The sequence below is a fragment of the Triticum aestivum genome, chromosome 3B (assembly GCF_018294505.1).
Source record: "Triticum aestivum cultivar Chinese Spring chromosome 3B, IWGSC CS RefSeq v2.1, whole genome shotgun sequence".
NCBI lineage: Eukaryota > Viridiplantae > Streptophyta > Magnoliopsida > Poales > Poaceae > Triticum > Triticum aestivum.
Genome location: NC_057801.1, coordinates 813,306,250 through 813,324,078, shown reverse-complemented (window position 1 = coordinate 813,324,078; position 17,829 = coordinate 813,306,250). Strand labels below are relative to the sequence as shown.

Sequence of the window (17,829 nt, the reverse complement as noted above, 5' to 3'; positions counted from 1 at the left end):
TTCTGAGTTTCCTCACGCCAATCGACTTCCGAGAGATGACATCGAAAAAGTTGCATAGGCCAAATAGCGTTTCACGGACGTGCGTGTCCATGATCCCACGGATTGCAACTGGAAGTATCTGCGTCATCAGCACGTGACAGTCGTGAGACTTCATCCCGCTGAACTTCTGCTTCGCTGGGTCTAGGTATCTGCTTATCTTCCCCGCGTAACCGTAAGGAAGTTTTACTCCTAGGAGGCAGGTGAAAAACTGCTCGATCTCCTCCTGACTTAGAGTGAAGCACGCGGGAGGGTAGTCATTTCTGGTCTTCTTGGCCTTTTTGCCTTTGCGACGACTTTCTGTGTCCTGCTTCGCCTCATCATCATCATCATCATCATCATCATCATCATCATCATTAGCGTGAAGGTCCTGCCTGATGCCCATTGATTTCAAGTCTGCCCTTGCTTTTGGCCCATCTTTGGTCCTCTCTGGCATGTTGAGCAGGGTACCAAGCAGACTCTCGCAAACGTTCTTTGTGATATGCATGACATCAAGGCTGTGAGGCACACGGTGGATCTTCCAGTACGGCAAGTCCCAGAAAACAGACCTCGTTTTCCATACCTTCAGCAGCGGCTCTGGCGCCTTTCGCTTCTTTCCCGGCTCTGGCGCCTTTTGCTTCTTTCCCGGCAGTGGGCAGTCTTTCCAATTTTTCAACAACTCGTCTATTTCCTCGCCGCTCCTCGTACACGGGCGTTTTCGGGGTTCGGTTTCACCATCGAACAGATCCTTGCGTTTCCTCCACGGGTCATCGTCGCGAAGCCACCTTCGATGTCCCATGAGCACGGTTTTCGAAGACCCGGGATCTCTATCTAGCTGGCGATACGTTGTGTCCTCCATGCACCTTACGCATCCAGAAAATTCGTGGACTACCTGCCCCGCGAGATATCCGTAACCAAGATAGTCATGCACCGTCGTGAGCAGTGCGGCTCTCATATGGAAATATTCTTTCTCTGCGGCGTCCCACGTATTGGCTGGCGTTTTCCACGGCGTGTCTAGCTCCTCCTTCAGCAGCCCCAGATACAGATTGATGTCGTTCCCTGGTTGTTTTGGCCCTTCAATTAGCATACTCATGTGAATATACTTCCTCTTCATGCACAACCAGGGGGGAAGGTTGTACATCCACACAAACACAGGCCAGGTGCTATGTGTGCTTCTCTGGCTGCCAAACGGATTGACTCCATCGGTGCTCGCGCCCAGCATGATGTTCCTTGGATCCTTCCCAAATTCTGGGTATTCGAAGTTCAACGCTTGCCACTGGCTCGCATCCTTAGGGTGACTCAGCATCTTGTCTTTTTTATTTATCTCCGGATCATTTCCGTCATCTTCCCGCTTCTTCTCCTCCCTATCCGCGTGCCAATGCAGGAGCTTTGCTACCTTAGGGTCCGCAAAATACCGCTGTAGACGAGGAGTGATCGGAAAGTACCACACCGATTTTCGAGGAGCTTTCTTCCTCTTCTTGTATTGCGTGCGCCGCACACCGGACATATGGTAGACTCCGCGTGCTCGTCCCGATAAATGATGCAATTGTTCATGCACACATGGTATTTCACGTGCGGTAAATCCAAAGGACACACGATTTTCTTCGCCTCATGGAAACTGGTCGGGCACTTGTTCCCCTTGGGAAGACATTCGTGCCAGAATGACATGTTCTCGTCGAAGCATGCGTCGGTCATTTTGTGTTTTACCTTCATCTCCAGAGCCATGAGCGTTACTTTCAGGCGGGTATCCTCGGGCCTGCATCCTTCATACAATAGAGTAACCGCGTCTATCTCCAGTTGATCCAGCTTGGCTTTCTCTCGGGCGGCAGCTCTTGCGTTATCCGTCTGCTTGCGAAGCAGCTCTTGAATATGAGGGTCCTGCACCCAGCCTCCATCGTCGTCTGCTCCGGCATCTTCATCTTCATGATCATGCCCTTCGTCTTGATCTTCCTCATCATCATGTACGACATCTTCTACATGATGATTGTGTACATCATCACCGTCGTGATCATGTCCTGGAGATTCTTCGTCTTCTTGCCCGCCCTCGCCGTGGTGGTTGTCTTGTTGCCCTTCCTCATTTCTTGCCCGGCCCCATGGACGACTTCATAGTCATCTTCATCACCTTGCCACTGATAGCCATCCATGAAACCACGCAAGAGCAGGTGGTCCCGCACCTGCCCGGAATCCGGGTCCGCAATAAGGCTCTTCAGCTTGCATCTTCGACACGGACATCTTATCTCCTTCTCGTTCTTTTGAAGCATCTCGGCCTTCGCGGAGCTCAAAAACCTATTCAGGACGCCTTCGGTCATCGTGCGGACCATGGTCCCCTGCGGGGTAGAGCAAAACGATATTTTAGAACCAAGAAAAAATTTGGCATGACCTTCCCTAAAAATAGGACCAAAAAGAATGCATAGTGCCAAAATTCTCGCCGAAATGGAAATGAATCAACATTCCGGAAAAATATTGGCAAACACAAACATATATGCAATACCACAAACACAAGCAACACCACAAACATACAGAGATCTAGCTAGGCCACAAAGAGTGCATGTGCACGTTGTTGGAGCGAGCTAGGGAGAAAAAAAGTAGATCTACATCACGAAGATAGCTTTCCCCTTACTTACCTATCAAAAAAAGGTGATTTCACCACTTAATTTTGATGAATCTATGATGGAAATGAGGTGAGGAGGAGGAGGCAGCCGAGACAAGCTTGGAGGACGAGTGGAGAGAATGAAGTGGGGAAAGTGAGTGGGTAGGTGGGTTGTCCAAAATATCTTGTTCGTCCCAGGTTACTAATGGCGCACCACCGCACAATGCGCCATTAGTAACCCTGGTTACTAATGGCGCACCGATAGGTGGTGCGCCATTAGTACTTTTTGCAGAAAAGTAAAAAAAAACATATGTATACTAATGGCGCACTTTGGAAAAGTGCGCCATTACTAGTTTAAACTAGTAATGGCGCACTTTGGCATAGTGCGCCATTAGTAGGTTTGCAAAAAAGTAAAAAAAAATATATACTAATGGCGCACTTTATTGGTCATGCGCCATTACTACTTCCAACTAGTAATGGCGCACTTTGCCGTCCATGCGCCATTAGTTTGTATGGAAAAATAGGGAAAAAATCAATAGTAGTGGCGCACTGTGAGCACGGTGCGCCATTAGTGTCTTCCACACTAATGGCGCACGAGCAACCGGCGCGCCATTAGTATATAGTAGTGGCGCACTACTTGCCTGGTGCGCCATTAGAATCAGTCATATCTATAGCTTTTTTTCCTAGTAGTGTCACGCTCGTTCTCGGTGGCATCCAACCTGTACTGACAGCTAATTTTGGACATTTTTTACATGACGAACATGTGATTTCTTGATTCTTAACTAGCCCGTTAATACAAAATTATAGGAAGTGTAGATGGCAGGTGTATTATTAGAACAACAGGAGCCCATTTCTGTGTTGTTTAACGTTATAATTCTTGTGGAATTTTCAGTTTTTTAATTCAATATTTTTTTCATAGTTAATAAATTCCAACATACCAGAGTATTGCGAGATGACCTACGCCTATATTTGAAATGACGGTAGACGCTTTCATATTTGTGCTACAACTGCGTCATAAGTGTTAGAAATAGCACCAAATTATTTACAGTGCAAAGTTCTCTCCAAAGTTCCAGGCTAGTCAGTTATAGTTCTATCATATTTTTTTAGGAATATAGTAGGTTTCCCTACCATGGTTTTATTAGTTTTTGTATTATTAAAGTAAAAGAAAAGAATGTGGTACTATTTCGCAAAAGAGAAGGAAAAAAGAAAGAATTGATACTACAAGATGTAAGCCCTTAGGAAAAAAAGTGAAGCTACAAATGATGGAAACATCTCTATCATGTTTTGAGATGCAATACTTTTCATATTGAGATCACACGTATTTCAGGGATATAGTTTTTGTAGTATCAAAGTACAAGAAAAGAATGGGGTTATACAAGGTGTAGGCCCTTAGAGGGAAAACGTGAAGGTACAAATGTGGGAAACAAGTCTACCATGTTTTGTGATGCATATTTTCTCTCTTGAGATACCACATATTCACGGTGATTAAAACTTACTAACATGCATGGAAACATCAGGTGTTGTTGTTGGATGTGGATGGCAACAATTCGTTGCTTACGTGAATGTTGGCTCTTACTACATCATAGGCGTTCCACTCGGTGTCACTAGTATAAAACAGGGCTTTGGTTTGGGCCTGGTCAGCCCATTAGTCCCGGTTCTTCACGAACCGGGACCCATGGGGGGCATTAGACCCGGTTCATGAGACCAGGGGGCCGGCCGGGGCCTCGCGGGCATTGGTCCCGGTTCGTCTGGACCCATTTGTCCCGGTTCTAGGCACGAACCGGGACCAATGGGCCGAGCTCCTGGCCCACATCCATTGGTAATGATTCGTGCCTTAAACTGGTATAGAAGGGGGGCTTTAGTCCCGGCTTATGGCATGAACCGGGACAAATAAATTGCCTATATATACGCATCGCCGCGGCAGAGCACTCTGTTTTTTCTGGCCGGCGAGGGAAGGTCATTTGGGTTCTCTAGCTCACCTCCTATGCACATGAGGTGTTCGATGAAATGCCCGAGCCACACTAGTTAAGCTTTCTCCTCTCGAAGCTCGACCTCGGAGCTCCATTTTCCCGAGATTTCTCTAGATTTAGCGGTCTGTCACGCCCCGTCCCCGTTTTCACCGCCATTGATCACCCGCGCCGATCTCGTCGCCGGCACCACCGTGGTGAGCCTCTTGTTCTTATCTTCTTTCTCATTTTCTTACTTTAGATAGATACTTGTCTGATTTTCTTTCTTTAGATAGATATGTGTCTGATCTTCTTACTTTTGACACACATAATTATATATAATGCATGCAGATGAACCGGCAATCGATGTATGGTGACAGACACACCTCCGAGTACATTAAGGGCGTGCATAATTTTCTCGAAGTGGCTGAGGCAAACAAGCAGAATGGTTTTATGTGTTGTCCATGCCCTAAATGTGGGAATATGAAGTCTTACTCCGACCGGAAAATCCTTCACATCCACCTACTTTACAAGGGTTTCATGCCACACTATAATGTTTGGACGAGGCACGGAGAAATAGGAGTTATGATGGAAGACGGCGAAGAAGAAGAGGACGATGACAAGTATGTGCCCCCTGAATACGGCGATGCTGCAACGGGGGGAGCTGCTGAAGATCAAGAGGAACCAGACGATGTGCCCGATGATGCTGTAACAGGGGAAGCTACTGAAGATCAAGAGGAACCAGATGATGTGCCCGATGATGATGATCTCCGCCGGGTCATTGTCGATGCAAAGACGCACTACGAAAGTGAAAAGGAGAAGTTGAAGTTCGATCGCATGTTAGACGATCACAAAAAAGGTTTGTACCCCAATTGCGAAGATGGCAACACAAAGCTGGGTATCGTACTGGTATTACTGCAGTGGAAGGCAGAGAATGTTGTGCCTGACAAAGGATTTGAGAAGCTACTGAAAATATTGAAGAAGAAGCTTCCAAAGGATAACGAATTGCCCAACAGTACGTATGCAGCAAAGAAGGTCGTATGCCCTCTAGGATTGGACGTGCAGAAGATACATGCATGCCCTAATGACTACATCCTCAACCGCGGTGCGTACAAGGATTTGAACGCATGCCCGGTATGTGGTGCATCACGGTATAAGATCAGACGAGATGACCCTGGTGATGTTGACGGCAAGCCCTGCAGGAAGAGAGTTCCTGCGAAGGTGTAGTGGTATGCTCCTATAATACCACGGTTGAAACGGCTGTTCAGAAACAAAGAGCATGCCAAGTTGATGCGATGGCACTGTGAGGACCGTAAGAAAGACGGGAAGTTGAGAGCACCCGCTGACGGGTCGCAGTGGAGAAAAATCGAGAGAGAGTACTGGGATGAGCTTGCACTTGACCCAAGGAACGTATGGTTTGGTTTAAGCGTGGATGGCATTAATTCTTTCAGGGAGCAGAGCAGCAATCACAGCACCTGGCCCGTAAATCTATGTATGTATAACCTTCCTCCCTGGATGTGCATGAAGCGGAAGTTCATTATGATGCCAGTTCTCATCCAAGGCCCTAAGCAACCCAGCAACGACATTGATGTGTAGCTAAGGCCATTAGTTGAAGAACTTTTACAGCTGTGGAATGGAAACGGTGTACATGCGTGTGATGAGCACGGACGGGAGGAATTTAACCTGCATGCGTTGCTGTTTGTAACCATAACGATTGGCCTGCTCTCAGTAACCTTTGAGGACAGACAAACAAGGGATACCACGCATGCACGAACTGTAGCTGACACCAAAAGTATATACCTGGACAAATGCAGTAAGAATGTGTACCTGGGCCATCGTCGATTTCTTCCGACCAACCATCAATGTCGAAAGAAAGGCAAGCATTTCAAAGGCGAGGCAGATCACCGGAAGAAGCCCTCCATGCATACCGGTGATCACGTACTTGCTATGGTCAATGATTTACACATAATCTTTGGAAAGGGTCCCGGCGGACTAGCTGTTTCAGGTGACGTTGGGGGACACACACCCATGTGGAAGAAGAAATCTATATTTTGGGACCTACCCTACTGGAAAGACCTAGAGGTCCGCTCTTCGATCAACGTGATGAACGTGACGAAGAACCTTTGCGTGAACCTGCTAGGCTTCTTGGGCGTGTATGGGAAAACAAAAGATACAGCTGAGCCACGGGAGGACCTGCAACGTTTGCACGAAAAAGACGGCATGCCTCCAAAGCAGTATGAAGGTCCTGTCAGCTACACTCTTACCAAAGAAGAGTAGGAAATCTTCTTTGAATGCCTGCTTAGTATGAAGGTCCCGACTGGCTTCTCGTCGAATATAAAGGGAATCATAAATATGGTAGAGAAAAAGTTCCAGAACCTAAAGTCTCATGACTGCCACGTGATTATGACGCAACTGCTTCCGGTTGCATTGAGGGGGCTTCTACCGGAAAACGTTCGATTAGCCATTGTGAAGCTATGTGCATTCCTCAATGCAATCTCTCAGAAGGTGATTGATCCAGAGATCATACCAAGGCTAAGGAGTGATGTGGTGCAATGTCTTGTCAGTTTCGAGCTGGTGTTCCCATCATCCGTCTTCAATATCATGACACACGTCCTAATTCATCTAGTTGACGAGATTGTCAATCTGGGCCCCGTATTTCTACACAATATGTACCCCTTTGAGAGGTTCATGGGAGTCCTAAAGAAATATGTCCGTAACCGCACTAGGTTAGAAGGAAGCATCTCCATGGGCCATCAAACAGAGGATGTCATTGGGTTTTGTGTTGACTTCATTCCTGGCCTTAAGAAGATAGGTCTCCCTGAATCGCGGTATGAGGGCAGACTGACTGGAAAAGGTACGCTTGGAGGGGACTCAATAATATGCAGGGACGGATATTCTTGTTCTCAAGCACACTACACAGTACTAATGAACTCTACCTTGGTGACCCCGTATGTCGATGAACACAAGAACAGTCTGCGCTCCAAACACCCGGAGCGGTGCGACGACTGGATTACAAGTGAACACATCAGGACTATCAGCAGTTGGTTGGACATATGTCTCAGAGGTGAGAACGCTATTTGTACTGAGCTTTACTCGTTGTCCAGGGGACCATCTTCGACTGTATGGACTTACAAAGGATACGAGATAAATGGGAAGACATTTTACACGATCGTCCAAGATCAAAAGAGCACCAACCAAAACAGCGGTGTCCGCTTTGATGCAGCAACCGAGAGGGGAATAGACGCATATTATGGTTACATAGTGGACACACGGGAACTTGACTACGGACATGATTTTAAGGTCCCTTTGTTTAAATGCAAATGGGTCAATCTGCCAGGAGGCGGGGCACCAACCAGGGCTAAAGGTGGCATTCATCCCGGTTGCTGTCATGAACCAGTACCAATGCTTCGTCTATATAACTAGCACTTGTGAAAATTTTCATTCAGTTCGTCTTCCCCGCCCCGACGATGCCGCCAGGCTGCCCCTCTGCGCCTCGTCATCACCGTCGTCGCCCCTGCCTCTGACACCGTCCCGCGCCGCCCCGAAGCCGTCCCGCGCCGCCCAGACGCCGTCACCGCCCCACGCCTCCGTGCCCCGACGCCGCCGGCCCTGCCTCCTCGTCGCTCGTCGCCGCGGCCCCTCACCGTCGCCGTTGCCGTGCCCTGCTTCATCGTCGCCCGTCGCCGCACCCCTCACTATTGCCGTCGCCGTCGCCGCGCCCGTCACTGTCGTCGTTGCCGCGCAGTGAGCTCATATATATGAATTTTCCTAATTTAATTAGATGTGTAGTTAATTTAGATGTGTAGTTGATTGAGTTGTTGTAATTTGTTCATATTGTGTTAGAATTTTTTTCTGTTCATAGATTTTTTTGGTGATATTATTGTTGAATATGCATGTTTGTATATGGTCTTACTTCACCCTAAACGAAAGAAGACTTCCATATCCAAGTTTAGCTCAGACGTAGCTGCCTTCTTTTTGGGCGAAATTGAATTAGACTACTTAACTATTTCAATCTACTAATCTATTCTATTCTATGTAGATTCAAAGATAATATAATAGAAAGAATCTAAAGTGTCGTAGAAAAAACTATATGTAGTTCTTTCTACCACACTTTAAGATTCCAACCAGATCCTTTCATTTAAGACTTGGATTTTTTTTATTTAATCCCTTTTTAATTTCTTCAATGATTAATTGGAATTCCAATTAATTATTTTGGCTGACTGTTTTTACATAAATAATAAGTAAAAAAGAAGTAGGAACTAGAATGAACAGTGCAGTAGCAATAAATGCGAGAATATTGACTTCCATAACCTCTTTATTTTTTATTTTCACAATAACTCGGGATGTAATCCCATGGAGAGGAAAAAGGGGTATCTTGTAAATTCAAGGGTGGGGCTTGCATTCTGATAATACTGAATCAATTCAATATTATGAATATCGGATCTATCAAATCAATTCATGGATGAGAGTTATATTTCACGGATGAGAGTTATATAGTATAACATAGGAAGATCCTCTATCCACACTAAGACCAAAATGGGTTTTTTGATTGGATTAGGAATTCCCTCTTTTTTAATCCTTTTCTACTTTTTCTTTTCTATATCTCTAACCCACGAGCTTTCTTAATCTTATACTTTCTTAATCTTATACAATTTCCCTTCCTTTTTCTTATAGTTATACATACAATTATGTATGTATTATATGACCAACTTTCTATGGGTCACATAGACATCCAAATAAGCAGTAGAAGTGAGATGGGGAAAAGAGGTCTGAAATAAAAAGGGAATACGATTTATGTATGGATTCCGGTAAAATACCGGTACTCTATTCCATATAAAGAAAGATAGAGTAATATAATATCCTAAATTCTACTAATCCACATATCGTATGTGTGTCTTTCTTTATCTTTATCGATCGGGAGTAGTGAAAAAAATTCCTATACGCCTTCCCTGCCTCTTTAATGAGAGATGCAAAATAAAAAAGTGAAGTAAGGGTGCCCTGTGGGTATTTGATCTTGCTCCCTGCCCCTTTTTTTCATGGAAAAAGGAAATATAAATTTCTCCATTCATTGAACCCTAGTTCGGGACTGACGGGGCTCGAACCCGCAGCTTCCGCCTTGACAGGGCGGTGCTCTGACCAATTGAACTACAATCCCCGCGGGGTGTATGGCATACCCATTCTTAAATAGAACCATAAGAAGATTCGATTCGTCTTTCGTACTCTAAGAAATAGACGAATCATATACTACATACCCACATATTATACGTGGGTATAGTGAGAGTGACATAACTAGTATGTCGTGATTTTTTATCACTAAAAATGGATAATAATCCAGCCTTCAATAAGAAAAACTCTTTTGTTTGTAAGAAAGGAATGAGAGAGATATGGATTAGAAAAAAAATTTCCCTTTTTTCTTTATCTTTTATTTCTATAGATCAGACATTTTATTTTATGGAAGAAAAACAAATGGAAGAAAAACAAAAGAGTTTTTCTTATTGAAGGCTGGATTATTATCCATTTTTAGTGATAAAAAATCACGACATACTAGTTATGTCACTCTCACTATACCCACGTATAATATGTGGGTATGTAGTATATGATTCGTCTATTTCTTAGAGTACGAAAGACGAATCGAATCTTCTTATGGTTCTATTTAAGAATGGGTATGCCATACACCCCGCGGGGATTGTAGTTCAATTGGTCAGAGCACCGCCCTGTCAAGGCGGAAGCTGCGGGTTCGAGCCCCGTCAGTCCCGAACTAGGGTTCAATGAATGGAGAAATTTATATTTCCTTTTTCCATGAAAAAAAGGGGCAGGGAGCAAGATCAAATACCCACAGGGCACCCTTACTTCACTTTTTTATTTTGCATCTCTCATTAAAGAGGCAGGGAAGGCGTATAGGAATTTTTTTCACTACTCCCGATCGATAAAGAAAAAAGGGAAATTTTTTTTCTAATCCATATCTCTCTCATTCCTTTCTTACAAACAAAAGAGTTTTTCTTATTGAAGGCTGGATTATTATCCATTTTTAGTGATAAAAAATCACGACATACTAGTTATGTCACTCTCACTATACCCACGTATAATATGTGGGTATGTAGTATATGATTCGTCTATTTCTTAGAGTACGAAAGACGAATCGAATCTTCTTATGGTTCTATTTAAGAATGGGTATGCCATACACCCCGCGGGGATTGTAGTTCAATTGGTCAGAGCACCGCCCTGTCAAGGCGGAAGCTGCGGGTTCGAGCCCCGTCAGTCCCGAACTAGGGTTCAATGAATGGAGAAATTTATATTTCCTTTTTCCATGAAAAAAAGGGGCAGGGAGCAAGATCAAATACCCACAGGGCCCCCTTACTTCACTTTTTTATTTTGCATCTCTCATTAAAGAGGCAGGGAAGGCGTATAGGAATTTTTTTCACTACTCCCGATCGATAAAGATAAAGAAAGACACACATACGATATGTGGATTAGTAGAATTTAGGATATTATATTACTCTATCTTTCTTTATATGGAATAGAGTACCGGTATTTTACCGGAATCCATACATAAATCGTATTCCCTTTTTATTTCAGACCTCTTTTCCCCATCTCACTTCTACTGCTTATTTGGATGTCTATGTGACCCATAGAAAGTTGGTCATATAATACATACATAATTGTATGTATAACTATAAGAAAAAGGAAGGGAAATTGTATAAGATTAAGAAAGTATAAGATTAAGAAAGCTCGTGGGTTAGAGATATAAAAAAGAAAAAGTAGAAAAGGATTAAAAAAGAGGGAATTCCTAATCCAATCAAAAAACCCATTTTGGTCTTAGTGTGGATAGAGGATCTTCCTATGTTATACTATATAACTCTCATCCGTGAAATATAACTCTCATCCATGAATTGATTTGATAGATCCGATATTCATAATATTGAATTGATTCAGTATTATCAGAATGCAAGCCCCACCCTTGAATTTACAAGATACCCCTTTTTCCTCTCCATGGGATTACATCCCGAGTTATTGTGAAAATAAAAAATAAAGAGGTTATGGAAGTCAATATTCTCGCATTTATTGCTACTGCACTGTTCATTCTAGTTCCTACTTCTTTTTTACTTATTATTTATGTAAAAACAGTCAGCCAAAATAATTAATTGGAATTCCAATTAATCATTGAAGAAATTAAAAAGGGGTATCTTGTAAATTCAAGGGTGGGGCTTGCATTCTGATAATACTGAATCAATTCAATATTATGAATATCGGATCTATCAAATCAATTCATGGATGAGAGTTATATTTCACGGATGAGAGTTATATAGTATAACATAGGAAGATCCTCTATCCACACTAAGACCAAAATGGGTTTTTTGATTGGATTAGGAATTCCCTCTTTTTTAATCCTTTTCTACTTTTTCTTTTCTATATCTCTAACCCACGAGCTTTCTTAATCTTATACTTTCTTAATCTTATACAATTTCCCTTCCTTTTTCTTATAGTTATACATACAATTATGTATGTATTATATGACCAACTTTCTATGGGTCACATAGACATCCAAATAAGCAGTAGAAGTGAGATGGGGAAAAGAGGTCTGAACTAAAAAGGGAATACGATTTATGTATGGATTCCGGTAAAATACCGGTACTCTATTCCATATAAAGAAAGATAGAGTAATATAATATCCTAAATTCTACTAATCCACATATCGTATGTGTGTCTTTCTTTATCTTTATCGATCGGGAGTAGTGAAAAAAATTCCTATACGCCTTCCCTGCCTCTTTAATGAGAGATGCAAAATAAAAAAGTGAAGTAAGGGTGCCCTGTGGGTATTTGATCTTGCTCCCTGCCCCTTTTTTTCATGGAAAAAGGAAATATAAATTTCTCCATTCATTGAACCCTAGTTCGGGACTGACGGGGCTCGAACCCGCAGCTTCCGCCTTGACAGGGCGGTGCTCTGACCAATTGAACTACAATCCCCGCGGGGTGTATGGCATACCCATTCTTAAATAGAATCGTTCTGTCAGACCATAATGAAAACGCAATTTCTGTTTTTCTTGAAGACGAATACGATATTGCTCCTTTTTCCCAGAATTGATTTTTTTTTAAGATTACTTCCGGATTTAGGTGTTTTTCTAGTGAGTCCTGGTAAAGCTCCCAGACGGCGTATTTTTTTTAAACGAGGTCCTCGATAACGGGACATGAAGACTCCTTTTTTATTTTATTGAAATTTCATTTTACACAATTAATTTCATTGTATTTACATTACAGAATACATCGAAATTAAAACTGAAGTTTTTTCTTTGCCAAATTACCCGAAGCTTATGCTATTTTCAATCCAATCGTGGATATTATGCCTGTTATACCTCTATTCTTTTTTCTATTAGCCTTTGTTTGGCAAGCTGCTGTAAGTTTTCGATGAAATCTTTGTATATATATGCAAAGAATATGTCAATTTTTTATGATTTTTTCCTGTTCATAGAAATTTTATGATTTTTTTTGTTGTAATTTTGTTCATATAATTTTAATGATTTTTTTCCATAGAATTTTCTTTATCAATTTATGTATATATGTTCATATTGTGTATGTATATGAAAATTATGTATGATCAATGTCATTTATGTATATGTTCATATTTAGAAGAAAAAGCAGGAGAGGAAAAAGGAAAATAAGAAAAGAAAGTGTTTATTATAAATAGTTAGAAAAATAATAGAACTAGTTAAACTAGTTTATTTTTAGTAAGTACTACTTTATTTTATTTATAGTAAGTGCTTAGTAGTTGAACTAGTTGATTTAATAAAAGTACTTGATTTTACTATAGAAGTAGTTTACTTTTAGTAAGTACAACTTTATTTATTTATTGTAAGTGCTTAGTAGTTGAACTACTTGATTTAATAAAACTACTTTATTTTACTATATATAGAAGTAGTTTATTTTTAGCAAGAAAATTAATAGAACTAGTTTATATTTTTAGTTCAAGCAATTAATCCCGCATCGACGTCGACGATGCCTATCCCGCATCCTCATCGTCGACTCAACGGAGGAGGCCGGCTTGATCAGAGGGGCCATGTCCGAGACTGGGCTCCGCCGGGCTGATATTGGGAGGTGCTACCTTCCGGGGGCGTAGGTTGGTGAGGAGCCAGCCCGTTGTTGACCCGATCCTTGTTTGGTGGTGGTCGCCTGGGCCAGTGACGGTGCCGAGGCTTCCGGACACTATAGAGGTGGTACGTCACCGTGCCAGCGAGGAGGACGAGCACGTCCGTCGCTACATGGTTGCGTTGGATGGCAGGTTCGACAATACCTGGCAGGTTCTTCAGGGATCTCACTGGAGCTATGATCCTGTGATGGTTCCTTCTCTTTGGGTGTCCACCGCCCGCGACGATACCCGTCGGGCGCTACAGTTCTAGTTGTATTAGCGATGCTATGTATGATAGTATTCGAGGAGTATTACTAGTGATAATATTCGACGATGTACGGACACAAGAGATGATGTACTTTATTTTACGATTTGGTTTTGCTTATTGAATGCTTAGATTGGAAAAGTACTCCTACTTTGAATGCTAAAATTGGAGAGCACTACGCAGAAATCTAGGAGCCCCCTCCATCATCCACGCCGTCGTCCCCGTCACCGACCCCCCTCCGACCTCGAGGTGAGACCAGCCAAATCTCCATGTCAATATGAGTCCTATAATATGAGTCCTCGGGTTGACTTTAAGTCTGTCGAGTCTCCACCTTTATGAGAGGACGAAGAATCCCGACTGTTGTCATGGGGGTAGCTTCTCCTTCGTTCCCGTGTGCTATACACAATGTGTAATGCACTCGGGAACGAAAGAGGAGCTACCAGCACCGACGGTCGCAAATGTCTTAGAGGAATCTGTGAGGGAGAGTCTCCAACCATATATATATGAGAGGACAAAGAATCCTGACTGTTGTTGTGGGGGTAGCTTCTCCTTCATTCCCGTGTGCTAGACAATTTGGTGTAATGCACTCGGGAATGAAAGGAGGAGCTACCATCACCGGCGGTCGAATATGTACACCACATGAGCTGAGAGTTTTTTAGTACATATATTTAATTATACAAGTTTAATATTTGAATTATGAACATAGAAAATGTCGTACTCGGATGACGAAAACCGCCCGGGGGAGTGCGACTGGTGCCACGACGACCGAGGTATGTGCGACAGGTTCCTTGAGATGGACGAAGATCGGTGCTTCGGTATTAAGCTCGAGGGGACATTCGATGTTGAAACGGTACGCAACAACGACAATAGTTTTTTTCGTAATTAAGCATGACTTCAACTATTTTAACGTGTACTTTTCATCTTTTCCAATTCGACTAGCTTATCCCATGCTATACAAGACACTATGTCTTGGAGAGGATGTGTTTTGAAGACCATGAAAGAATCGAAACAAAGAAAATTCACCTAAGGACCCATCATGGTGTGGATTTTGAAGTAAAGTTGTACAATTCTGAGAGTGTAACCTATTTTGGTTGCAAAAATTGGGAAGCACTTTGCAAGATGTATGGTTTTGATGAGGGTATGCTTGTCACCATGGATCTTGGTGATCCTGAAATCAAGCAAGACAATATGGACATTTGGGTCCTTGTTGATACGCTTCCATTCTTCCCCTATGTGATCTTCTCAAGCATAGTTATTAAGTATTTTATATTTTTTATTTCAAAATAGTTCACATCTTATTTCCATTGACAGGTTATTTTCATTCTTCAAAGAATGTGCAGAAGATGGTAGACAAAACCCACTACACCGATGGCTCCGAATTAACTTATAAGGAGAAAATCATCTGATCGCATTTTGTAATGATCTTGAGAATTACAATATCTACAATCGAACTCCTCAACGTTATGGTCAATATGTGCCACTAGTGCACGTGTTGAACTACGGTAACTACCATGGAGATACCCCGGTAAGATTTTTTACTATTACGACATCCGTGCATCTTTTGCATACTTCTAAAACTAGTACATCATTGCTAACTATGAAGTTATTACTATGTTTTTCAACAGATAATCCTGAATGATTGTGTGCCTCATCTGATGTATACGCACGGTAGCCTTGATGTTTTGAACATACAACCAAGTCGTCCTAGAAATCTCAACTGTCCATACCGGATTTCTAAAAGAAGTGGAGACATGACAATCAAAGAATGGAAAAAATGTATGAAAAGTCGTAAGGAGGTTCTTGGAAGCAAAAGGAAGCGAAGCGCAAGAATTGGAGACAGGATGATCTCCATTCTCCATAATGGAGAGTGAGGGTCTATATTGTTGTATGCTATTTTACCTTAAAGAGGGTATTTATACCTCATAATGATGATCATGTGCTAATAACAATTAAGTAGGGTTGGTTCGATGACTATGAGGATGATGATCGTATGACTTGTTATTAATAACGAGTAGAAGTTGTATGATGATGATTAATTAGTAGAACCTGTTATTATATATGATGATGCATGATGCGAGCGGGTGAAATGAACATGGATTGGATTGAAGTGAAGGCACCATGCATGTGGTGCATGTCGAAAGTAGTACAATCCAAACTTGATCAAGTTAGGATTAGTATTACTTTTGACATGCACCACATGTTGCTTTCACTTCAATCTAAGCCATGTTAACGTTAGGCATACAGTAGCATTTGTAAACCAAGCACGGAGATATATAAGAGAGGACACTTCTCTCTATTACCCACCTAATAAAAACCTAAATTAACCCCCAAAACCCCTAAACCAGCCCTTAAAAAAAACCTCAGCTCTAGCCAGCTGCTGACGCGTGGACTGGTCCTGGTTGGTGTCACCAACCGGGACCAAAGGCCCCCCTTCCTGGGCTGGCTGCGGCGGCCACGTGGAGGCCCATCTATCCCGGTTCGTGTAAGAACCGAGACTAAAGGCCAAGGGCATTAGTAACGACCTTTTAGTCCTGGTTCCAAAACCGGGACAGAAGGCCCTTACGAACCGGGACAAAAGGCCCTTTTTCTACTAGTGTGTTGTTCTCGGGTTTTTCTTCAATCTTGGCCCGAAGGTAATGGATCTTTTTGTGAAATTTCCATATATATTCCGTGATGACAAGGTCTTCACTTATGTGTTTTAACGTATGTTGATGCATTGTATGCCTACTTGCAGGGTATTTGGAGTGGCTTGATTGGGGGAACGTCCTTGCAGACAATCATTCTGGACGAAAGAGGCATTCCTCGTTATCAAACCTATAGAACAGAAATTTGAATTTACATTTCCATTCTTTTGTAAAAAAAGTGTAAATGATGAATGCTAAATTGACTCCCTGATGACCGAGGATACAATATAGCTTTCGTTGTCGCCATTAAAAAAAAGGAGGATAAGCCCCGGCCTATGGATCTCGTCGATGCATGCGGTCATTTTATCAATTGTTCACAAGAACTTTACAAAGTAGTACATCAGTAATTCTAAAGCCATCATTCTGAAAACATTTTTCGGAACTCCTATCCACTTGATGAAGGGGTGCCGAAATCCAAGCCGAATACGAAATAGACTTCGCACCAAAGCCTAACATCTAAAGTCAAAGGCCCCAGCCAAGCTACAATGCAAACATGTTGCTTGCTCATCACTGTTCCTCCATTCACATGATTTAGAACCTTTTTGAGAGTATATGCTTGCTGCAAACTGATCAAAAATATGCGTTGAAAAAATACAATACTTAACTGTATTAGTTGTTTTTTCTACATTCTTCAGGTAGAGGAGGCGCAGAAAAGGTTGAACAAGTGGGATGAGAAGAAAGGGCCCCTCCTTACAGGCTTCAAGGACAATAACTAATATGTGGATTGGTCTAGATGTGTGCTTGCATCTCAACAACACAGAAGCGTGCTGACTTCGAGACTCGCCGTCAACGTGCGGGTGAGAAGCACTGAATTCCGGTGTCTTAAATCTCACATTGATTTATGTCCCGATTTGGATGACATGCCAATGATAGGCTTCTTAGTATATATTGTAGTCTTGGTTGGCAAGTTACATCTTTCTTTCGTTTGAGTGCCTCTATGTTTTTGGTCTTTCCCACTTCCTTGTAAGGCCATTATTTGGCGACTTTGTAATACATTTGTAATTTGCTGGACTATACGCATCCATGATGCAGAAGAGGGTAATGAAAAGTTTTGGAGATCAGGCTCCAGTGAGCCTGGAATTTGGAAATCTTGAGAAAATGCTACATTGCAAAAATTTCTTCATTCCTATGCACACATGTTGGGTGATGCCTTACTTGACACTGTGTGCGCATAACTTCATCACACATATTACATGCACTACCAGCCC

At 42.4% G+C, this 17,829-nt stretch overlaps 1 pseudogene; it reads left to right on the top strand.

Annotated features, from left to right (window-relative positions):
- Nucleotides 1–17,337, top strand: part of LOC123067982 (protein DETOXIFICATION 40-like) — a 36,186-nt pseudogene extending 18,849 nt beyond the window's left edge.
- The last annotated feature ends 492 nt before the right edge of the window (nt 17,338–17,829 follow it).